This window comes from Sinocyclocheilus rhinocerous, unplaced genomic scaffold (genome assembly GCF_001515625.1).
Source record: "Sinocyclocheilus rhinocerous isolate Xijiao unplaced genomic scaffold, SAMN03320098_v1.1 scaffold102, whole genome shotgun sequence".
Lineage (NCBI taxonomy): Eukaryota > Metazoa > Chordata > Actinopteri > Cypriniformes > Cyprinidae > Sinocyclocheilus > Sinocyclocheilus rhinocerous.
Genome location: NW_015627239.1, coordinates 72,880 through 83,155, shown reverse-complemented (window position 1 = coordinate 83,155; position 10,276 = coordinate 72,880). Strand labels below are relative to the sequence as shown.

Here is a 10,276-nt window from a genome sequence, read left to right as displayed (position 1 = left end):
GGCCACGGCCTTTAGTTTGATCCAACCACAACAACTAGTTACATCAGAAAATAATCACAGATTTACACACAGATGCGTCTGTGGCAGTGTTATTTATTTAATATTTTTATTCATGATTTTTATAACCAATTATTTATATATTATATAAATAATACTAAAATAACAATGACAAAGCTACTATAGTTATTTTTTATTTTTATTTTTTACAATTATAATTAATTAATTGTTTAGCTAATTATGCATGTACTTTTGTCATTTTTATTATTTTTTTCTTTATTTTCCAATAGTAATTTTTGTGTAATTCTAAAAATATTAACTAATTAATTAATTAATTATAAAAAAAATAATGAATTAAATAGTTATAATAAAATAATAAAAATAACTATGGTAAATTTGGTAGTGTTTTTTAGTAATATTTATGTACTATAATTGTGACGCGCAGCAAAGCGTTTGTAAAGCTGAAGACCTCAGAAAATCCTGAACGTGCACATTGTTAGTAGATCCGGTTAGCTGTTGTCTAACATGAACTAATGTCGTAAAAACTTTAAATAAACAATGCATTAACATGTTACATGTTTTATTGACAGAAGCGCCAGGGACCAGGAGTTTGCTACAAAAAAAGCCGAGCGAGCAAACTTACGAGTGCTGATGCGTGACAAATACAGAATACCACAGGTAATAGATCACAGGTTCATCATGATAACCAACTGGAAATATTTGAGATTTATTATATTTATATGATTAATAATATAACATGCTGGGATAATCTCACGGATAACATAACAAATTTGATTTTGGGGTGACATTTGTTAATATATTGAAATGTTTATGAAATCCAAACTAAGTTAAAACTAAAGCTACTGTATCAAATTTCTAAGGCCTCTAAATGATCAACTTGATGAAAACTTTGCTGAAAAACCTCTTGCCACACAATCTACATGCCTTCTGTCATCTGATTGATAGTTTAGAGTTTTTTATCCAATAAAAGGTCTTTTAATGTAATTGTACAAGCGTCACGATTCTTTTCTGGGAAAACTCCAGAACATGGACGTGGACTTTGATTCGATCAAAGCCAAAGCTCAAAGCACGATGACGGAGGTCAAACAGGCAGCAGAAGAAAAATGTGTCATGATGTGATTATTTGGTTAAACAAACCAACAAGTGTGGATTTTTAAAAATATATTTTTAATGATAAAGGAATATTTTACTCAAATGAAAATTCTGTCCTCATTTATTCACCTTCAACCTGTAGTATGACTTATACATCTTATTCTGAACAACATTTGTAACATACAGGTATGCAATGACACAAAGGTTACTGAATTTACATTTTCGAGTGAACTGTCCCTTTAAGAGGGTAATAGTGCAATATACTATAGAGGTTACAAGGCTTTCTACATGCTTCAGCCAAGCAGGACATTCTGGATTAACATCCTCTGCTAATCAAACAACTTATATCAGAGGAAAATAAACTAACAAATATGAATGTTGTCCAAACTGAACTCTAAAATCTGACTGAACTCATGTCCTACCTGGATGAACCATGCAAAGCAATGCAAAGCTGTGGATATCTGCTCTTTTTCTGAAAAACAATAAGCATCAGTGGACATGTTAAAATAATGTTGCTTCATCTGAAGTAGTTTGCACTAATGAAACACTAAAATGAAGAGTCATGTGAAAATGTGATCATTTAAATAATATATCATTCTTTTTTCCACATTACATTAATGAGAAGTTGCATAACAAATGTGCTTAACTTTCAATAAAATAATGGAAAAATGCAATGCAAAAAATGTTTTTTATAATTTTGTTTCTTGCAAGAAATCATCCGACTATTTATTGATGGGTTGAAGTCCACAATTGGTTTGGGAATTGTTTTACATATATATTTTTTTTATATGGCTTCATTGTTTCTTTCTTTGTTTTTAGTCAGCATTACATTTCCAGATTAATTTAATATGCTTTACTGTATTATTCTATTGTCAGCATGAATTCAAAATAAAGTATTTGCCATATTTACATAAAAAATGAGTCCATGTGTTTGATTGTATTTAAAGTTCTGAAGATTAATAACAAAGCATTATAATGATTTTTAATAATGTTTCTGATCAAATGAAGTTTTGCATTTGAATACACTGTAAAAAATTATTTTTCGAAGATTACTGGAGTATGTTTAACAAAAAAATATATACTATTTCAGTCTCAAAATGTTGTTTAATACAATGCGTTACTTGCCATCTATTTGTAATTATTTGTCAAATTTACTAGCAATTTCTAAGTTAAAATTGTTTTAAAGAAAATCCTACACAAATTGTATGTATTGTAAGCCCTTGAACACAAGATTTGGGTGAGATTAGCTCAAGTTGTCCACATAGATAATGCACCAGGCAGGTATTTGGTGGAACAGAACTTAATTCTCTTTATTTCTCAATAAGGTGAGGGAGTGGGGATGGGGAAAACTGTAACTAAAGCCTTTCTTCCTTCTGTGGTTGGTTCTTGGGGCAGCAGATCAATCTCTCTGAAGGGAAGACAGAAGAGATGGAGGGTTAGTTAAAAGTGTTCAGGCTACTCACGACCCCACTGAGCTTCCGTCCTTAAGAACTTGTCCTGTCCTTGGGTTTAGGGCGATCCAGCATTCAGCATCTGCTCATCTCCCCGGCTGAGAGACTACTGAGGCCTCTCGGTTCCCTTTTATGTGGTGGTGGTTGATTGTTCCTAACAGCCTGCAGCTGAGGCTCCCTGTTAGAGGGGAAAAAGTGAACACCTGTGTTGGAGCTATCCCTGGTCCTGAACCCTCTTACTGAGTGGCCCAGCCCTTGTTGCTTCCTCTGATGGGGCTCTCCATGGTGCTGAAGGTGTTCAGTCTGCTTTGTGGGGGACCATACCTCTTTCTGGCCACCACATAACTATTTGTCAGGACAAAACACTGAATTTTTTTTAAAGAATCTAAAGTGTTTGAAGCAGAATAAATCTAATATAAATTAAACTTTAGGTTGAAATTTAAACAAGAACCACACTATTCTACCAAATGTTTATTTAAAATTTTAAGTAACATTATGCTTTGAAATAATTATTAACGCGGACATTCACAGAAGTTTTCTACACTCTCGCTCACCCTCTCTCAGTCTGCTTGTGTGTGTGTTGTAAGCCCTTGAACACAAGATTTGGGTGAGATTAGCTCAAGTTGTCCACATAGATAATGCACCAGGCAGGTATTTGGTGGAACAGAACTTAATTCTCTTTATTTCTCAATAAGGTGAGGGAGTGGGGATGGGGAAAACTGTAACTAAAGCCTTTCTTCCTTCTGTGGTTGGTTCTTGGGGCAGCAGATCAATCTCTCTGAAGGGAAGACAGAAGAGATGGAGGGTTAGTTAAAAGTGTTCAGGCTACTCACGACCCCACTGAGCTTCCGTCCTTAAGAACTTGTCCTGTCCTTGGGTTTAGGGCGATCCAGCATTCAGCATCTGCTCATCTCCCCGGCTGAGAGACTACTGAGGCCTCTCGGTTCCCTTTTATGTGGTGGTGGTTGATTGTTCCTAACAGCCTGCAGCTGAGGCTCCCTGTTAGAGGGGAAAAAGTGAACACCTGTGTTGGAGCTATCCCTGGTCCTGAACCCTCTTACTGAGTGGCCCAGCCCTTGTTGCTTCCTCTGATGGGGCTCTCCATGGTGCTGAAGGTGTTCAGTCTGCTTTGTGGGGGACCATACCTCTTTCTGGCCACCACAGTATGCAGTTGATCAGTACTTGTTGGTCACTTGCTTACACGCATGACTGAACTTTTACAGCATGATTTAACTCTTGACGAGCTGGACTTTTCTGCACTTTTTTACATTCAACATCTATTTTCTAAACATTGAGACCAAAATGTCACTTACGATTCCTTAAACCTTACGTTTAGGTACGGTTAACCATTGTTTCAAGACTTAACATTTACCTAATTCCAAGCCTGACCCCAAACATTAACCCTATAATGAAGTAACCATCAGAGCCTGACGACAATATCAAAGTGAAGAATGTAAAAAGTAGATAACTGGGACAACACCATCAACTAATCAAACTTTATTATGAAAGCAAAACTAATTAAACTGCCTTTGTGATAAACCACCACCTACAATCAGAGTCAAACAACATGCATAAAAACTTTGGAAAAGGATGAACATTTTTTCTGCTGTCTGTACCCTTAATTGTGTACGAGTCCCTCAACTGTCTTTAGTGTGAAAATAATGCATCTCAAAATCATACAGTCACTGTTGGAAAGGGTTCAAATATGGAGAAGATGCACACAGTATTAAGAATCATGCCTGTAAACGTTTGAACCAGGGTTTTTTTTGTGTGTGTGTAAATTCAGGTATTATTTTGTTTTTGGACTATGCATCTGTTAAGTGAAATAGCTTCAGTATTAAATAAATTTTAAAAAAATTTGGATAGTTAAAAAAAAACAGCATGCATTTTTTATGATCCCTCCTATTTTGTTTAAAATGATCAACATTTTGTAGATTCTGCAAGTTGCATGTAAACGTATGACCGCAACTGTAAAAACCTTATAAACTCAAATACTGAAATGGAAGTTTAAAGGAACAGTTTACATAAAAATGAAAATTCACTTGCACTATATAATGGAATATAATGCACAAGTTGTGGTGCTTTTTATCCTTTTTTAAGTTTGAATGTCCCATTTACTAGAAACTTATGTTGTATGGAGAAAAAAAAAGTGTTGATTAAATGAATAAATGTAAATGTAAAATTTTATGTTTGAGTCTGAATAAACAATGGCAGATTTTGTATTTTTGGATGAACATTCCTTTAAGATCAATTCAGTACTAGTTGAAAATAGACTACAGGAGAGTTGAATGTTAAAAGAGCATTGCAATGGTTTACTTCAGGAACCCCTTGACTTTTCTTCCATCCATAAATGTTATCATGATGAACGAGAGTCTCTTCTTCACAATGGACAGCAGATTATCTCTTCTATCTCTTTTCTGCACATGCATCACAACACAGCCTAAGAATAGATAACCAGATAACCACAGACACAGGATTGCTTACTTAGCAGCATTAGTTCATAAAACGTCCTATAGATCAAGACATTAGTTCTTTGGATAGACATGAGATGCTTAGATAGCATAGTTAAATCTTTCTACAGATAAAGACTTGTTTTGGTAACAAATACCAGCTACATGCCAAAACCCTGCTCCAAAGCATTCATGTGAAGAGCCCATTAACCATCCAGAGAAAGACAAATACAGAAAGAATAAGGTATTATCATGTTTTTTGTTTTTTTTTGGACAAGTATGATGGTCATACCATATATTCCTTTAGAGAAGTACTTCACCCAAAAATGAAAATTTGCTGAAAATATCCTCAACCTCAGGCCATCCAAGATGTAGATGAGTTTGTTTCTTCATCAGATTTGGAGAAATGTAGCATTGCATCGCTTGCTCACCAATGGATGCTCTGCAGTGAATGGGTGCCGTCAGAATGAGAGTCTAAACAGCTGATAAAAACATCACAAGTAATCCACACCACTCCAGTCCATCAAACTTCTTGTGAAGAGAAAAGCTGCATTTGTAAGAAACAAATCCATCATTAAGATGTTTTAAACTGTTGCTTCCAGCTAAAATACGAGTCCATAATCCATAATAACGATTCCTCCAGTGAAACAAGTCTTCTCATATGAATCAGGAGAGAAAATCTGCACAGATCAAGCACCGTTTACAAGTGAAAACAGTCCAAAACAGCTCTAGTCAAGTCAAGTCACCTTTATTTGTATAGGGCTTTATACAATACTGATTGTGTTAAAGCAGCTTTACAGAGTTAAACAGAAAAATAGTTTGTCAATGATGCAAGACGACAATAACAGAGTCATTTTTCAGCTAAAGGCAGTTCATTGATGATTCAGTGATGTCATCATCCAGTTCAGCTCTCTTCCAATAGTGTCTGTGCAATCAGTCAAGCGTCCCCAACTAAGCAAGCCTAAGGAACCAAAACTCCATTGGTGACAGAAATGGAGAAAAAAACCTTGGGAGAAACCAGGCTCAGTCGGGGGGCCAGTTCTCTCTCATACCCTGCAGTGCTTCTCAATATTTATTATCCATATCTTAATTCTCTCCAACTGAGTAGCTTTGTTGTTTTTAATCGGTGTCTGCAATTTCTAGTTTAAAAAAAGAACAGTAAACTATCCTAGATAATTGGTTGTGCCCCGCTCTTAGGCAGAAGGTATTAATGCAGAACAATTGGGTTTCAAAGAGGCACAAATGAATTACAGAGTGGACAAGCACAGGCAGTTTTGAGGTTCAGCTGTGAAGCTGTGGGATGCGGTATCGCTAGGCCTGTCACGATAACATCTTGTTGTTGTGCGATATATTGCCCCAGAAATAATTGCGATAAACAATATTATTGTCATTTTAAGACCATTTTATGTCACTGAATATATAATCATAATATAAAAGCATAATAATGCAAGAAGGCCAACACACTTTCAAATGACAACAAACTTTTCATTCTTAAGAATATTTAGATCATGGAAATTAAGTATCAAAATATTAGATACCTTAAAAAACTTGAATAAATAGTAAATAAACATTTTCTAACAAAAAGTGCAAAGTAACAAGTATTAAAAAGAAAAATTCACAAATAACTTGTATGGAGATTTTTCCATCTACAGATTTTTCCCTGGCCTTCTTTTCTCTGTAAGTTAAAGGTGCACACTATCCTCTGGCCAGATGAAACCAGCATGGCGTGGTTTAATTCCAGGCTGCAACACAGGTGCAGAGGACTCGTCTGGTTCCCGTGGTCTTGTGGCTGGATTCTGATGTGAGAGACAAAAGGAGATGGACTTTTTCACTGGAGGAAGTGTTATTATGGATTATGGAGTTATATTTTAGCCAGAAGCAACAGTTTGAAAATTAAAATGACTTGATGGATTTGTTTCTTGCAATCATGCAGCTTTTGTCTTCTCCAAATGTTAGCTGATAGACTGGAGTGGATTACTTGTGGATTATTGTGATGTTTTTATCAGCTGTTTGGACTCTCATTCTGACGGCACCCATTCACTGCCATTGGTGAGCAAGTGATGGAATTGGAAAGCTACATTCTCTGTGAGCAGTGGGTGTATGGAAGGATGGAGTAGGTGGAGTTAATTAGCGCATAAAGACTAAGCAGTAGATTAATCCTACTGGAACACCAAAGCATGTCAGTGTCTCACCAGGATTTGACATCATCAGCAACCTAAAATTACACACACAAAATCCATTTGTCCGGCTTTAACAGAGCTGCTTGACAGGAAACACCCACAAAAAATCATCAAAAGCATGTGTGTCATTTACTTACATACATGGAAGGCTGAAGGCATGAGTTTACTCCTCTTGGTTTAATTTGATTTTCAGCCATAACAGGATTAGTTATCTGCTTTCATTCTTGTCCTTGGTGTCGAGAAACTCATGTGCATTCATAAAATTGATATCTATTTAGTATTGCATTATTTATTTTTTTCATTATTATGTTTTTTGCAGAAGACGTGCCACGCTTTATACGCCCTATGCTGGGAAATGGTGATGCTGAGGCCCCTCTTTTGTCATCCTTATCCATGTGTCAGTGTGTGCATGAGGAGGGTAGGAGGAGGAGAAATGGGGAAAACCAGGAAGCAGAGAGGGAGGCAGGAAGGGGGTGTAAGAAAGCGCGAGAAGATTAGAACATGATTGGCTAAAGGAGGATTAAAACTCAGCCCAGTTGGCCGAGGTTCAGCTCCTTCTGCTGTGTGTAAGTGCGTGTCTGAGTATTTACGAGGGGAAGCCTGTATGTTACACACATGTGTGTGCTTGCATCTCTCTCTCTCTCTCTCTCTCTCTCTCTCTCTCTAGCGTGGTAAGCTGACACAGCTCCTTCAAGCATTATCTGCTTTGTCACTAATAGGATCTGCGAGGCTTAAATTGTCTTCTTCTAAAACTAAGGAGCTTGATAGCTACACTGCACCTCTTAGCTAATTTGCTCTCAATTAGGATAATGAGGAAACAAACAAAGAAGGGCAGCCTTAATATTTTAACGTGATAACATGATTATTAGCCTCTTCACTCAGTTAGCGAAACCAACTATCGATCATGTTTGTCACAGTGATTTTTGACGTTAATGTTAACGAATAATTAAATATTGGAGAAGAGAGCATATAGTGTACTATTCATACGGTTATACTTCAAGTTCTAAAATAAAAATATATATTATATACATACTATTAAAATATATAAAACAATATTGGATGAAATGCATATGAGATGCATTTACTTTTACTCTTTCTCAGTGACATAAAAATTAATGAATTAAAAATGAATTTTAATATACTAAAGAGTCACATGCAAAGATATCAACTGAGCTTCAATCTAAGAAAGTTATAATACTAGAGATTATATACTCTATTTCAATAATAGGCTTTGTATTTAATTAACAGCAACAGATTGAGTGCAAATGTGCACCAATAAAATGCGCAGAATCCTGACTGAAAATAAACGGATTGTGTTTCAATTCCACCATTTACAAAAATGCAATACAAAATGCACAACTTTGCTTAGCCTCCAGCAATCTTCCTTGATCCTCATTGTATAGCATCTCTGTATTTAATAAAGAACAGAATTATTGTCTTTGATGGATTTTATACAAACACAATTCTGGTCACTTACTGTAAAATACAGGGCGCGGTGGTTTGCAACCCTTTTTATGATCTTTCATACTACAGTGATTAAAATAAAATACATGTTTTATCATGTAGAGTATTTTCATTTTTTTTACATATAATGAAATAAACATATGTTTATTTTGTGTCTAGTTCGTGCAGATATCTTGCAGCTCAAACAGTAAGCTTACAATTATGCTTTCAACCGGTCATGGGTTCAGAAGAAACGAGCATTTAATGTAGGGTTTGTGGGTGTGATTGGATTATCTACAGGGTAAATTTAACAGGCCAGTCTTGTGCGTCACGTCCAGACGCCCATATGCACGGCAGTTTTTCATTAACACAGGTCAGTTCATTGATTTGTGAGAAGCCTAGATATACTGTAGAGATACATGTAGTTACAAATGTAGTGCAATTACAGTAAATCAACATGCAAAACCTAAACTAAATGTAAAAACAAAAAACAACAAAAACAAATGTAGAATTGCCTTTGTTGACTAGATTTGCATTTCCTGAAGGAAAAACAGTTTTGTAAGAAAACAAAAGAAGTGATTAACAAAAACAAAGATTATTGATGTATGTTATACAAGAAAATACAATTCCAGCCTTTCTACTTCATAAATTTCACATTTAAATTCAACATTTTACTTGCCATTTCTTTGTAATTAATTGTGCCATTTACTAGCAATTTCTGAGTGAAAATTGTTTCTACATAATTTTTTTAGTGTAATGCAAAAGAAATAATAAATGCAATTCAATTTATTATTTCTGTATTACAATATTAATATTGCAATGATTAGATGAACAGTTAAAAAATCCAATTACGTATCCCATTTATGTTTTGACAAATAGGCTTTTCTTTTTGCGCCTACACTGTAAAAATAATTTTTGAATTTTTAAATATTAAAAAAAATTTGTGAAGTAATTTTTTACAAGAAAATACTACTTCAGTCTTTCAACTTAAAACTGTCACGTTTAATTCAATGTGTTACTAACTTGCCATATCTTTAATTAATTGTGTAATTTACTAGCAATTTCTGAGTGAAAATGGTTTCTACACCCCTTTTTTAGCGTAATTTTCTCAGATTCACCTAAAGAGTAACATATATTACTCTATAACATCAGAGCAACCCGAAATGCTCAGAAATATACACAACACAAAACAATAATGATTAACTCAATTAGTTATTAGAAAAACTGCTCTGACTTCTTGCTCTGGTTTGGCATTAAAAGCCTTTCACTGATGCCCAGATGGCCTAAAAGCCTCTTTTATCCAACCATCAGAAAAATCCCACTCCAAGAGACTCCTTGGGGTTTGTTAGGACATCCCAGAGTTTATCAGTGTAAAGTCTGTAATTGGCTCGTCTAGAAAATTATTTGGCCCTCGAATCACATCTGTCCATTTGTAGTGACACTCACGGACGCAATCACCTGAAGTCAGACTGTTTTGTGTTTAGACTCGAGCACTGGAATGGAAATAAATCGCTCTTGTCTTTTGCCTGCTGTGTTTTAAGCTGAGGTCAAACTGACAGCAGGCTCCGGGTCCATTAAGAGGGCAGTAAACATGGCTGCTGTCAATGTGCGTTAGCCCTGACCATCCTGAACACATGCAACA

At 35.4% G+C, this 10,276-nt stretch overlaps 1 pseudogene; it reads left to right on the top strand.

Annotated features, from left to right (window-relative positions):
- Positions 1-570: 570 nt before the first annotated feature.
- Positions 571-1,171, top strand: LOC107724057 (complexin-4 pseudogene; annotated as a pseudogene).
- The last annotated feature ends 9,105 nt before the right edge of the window (positions 1,172-10,276 follow it).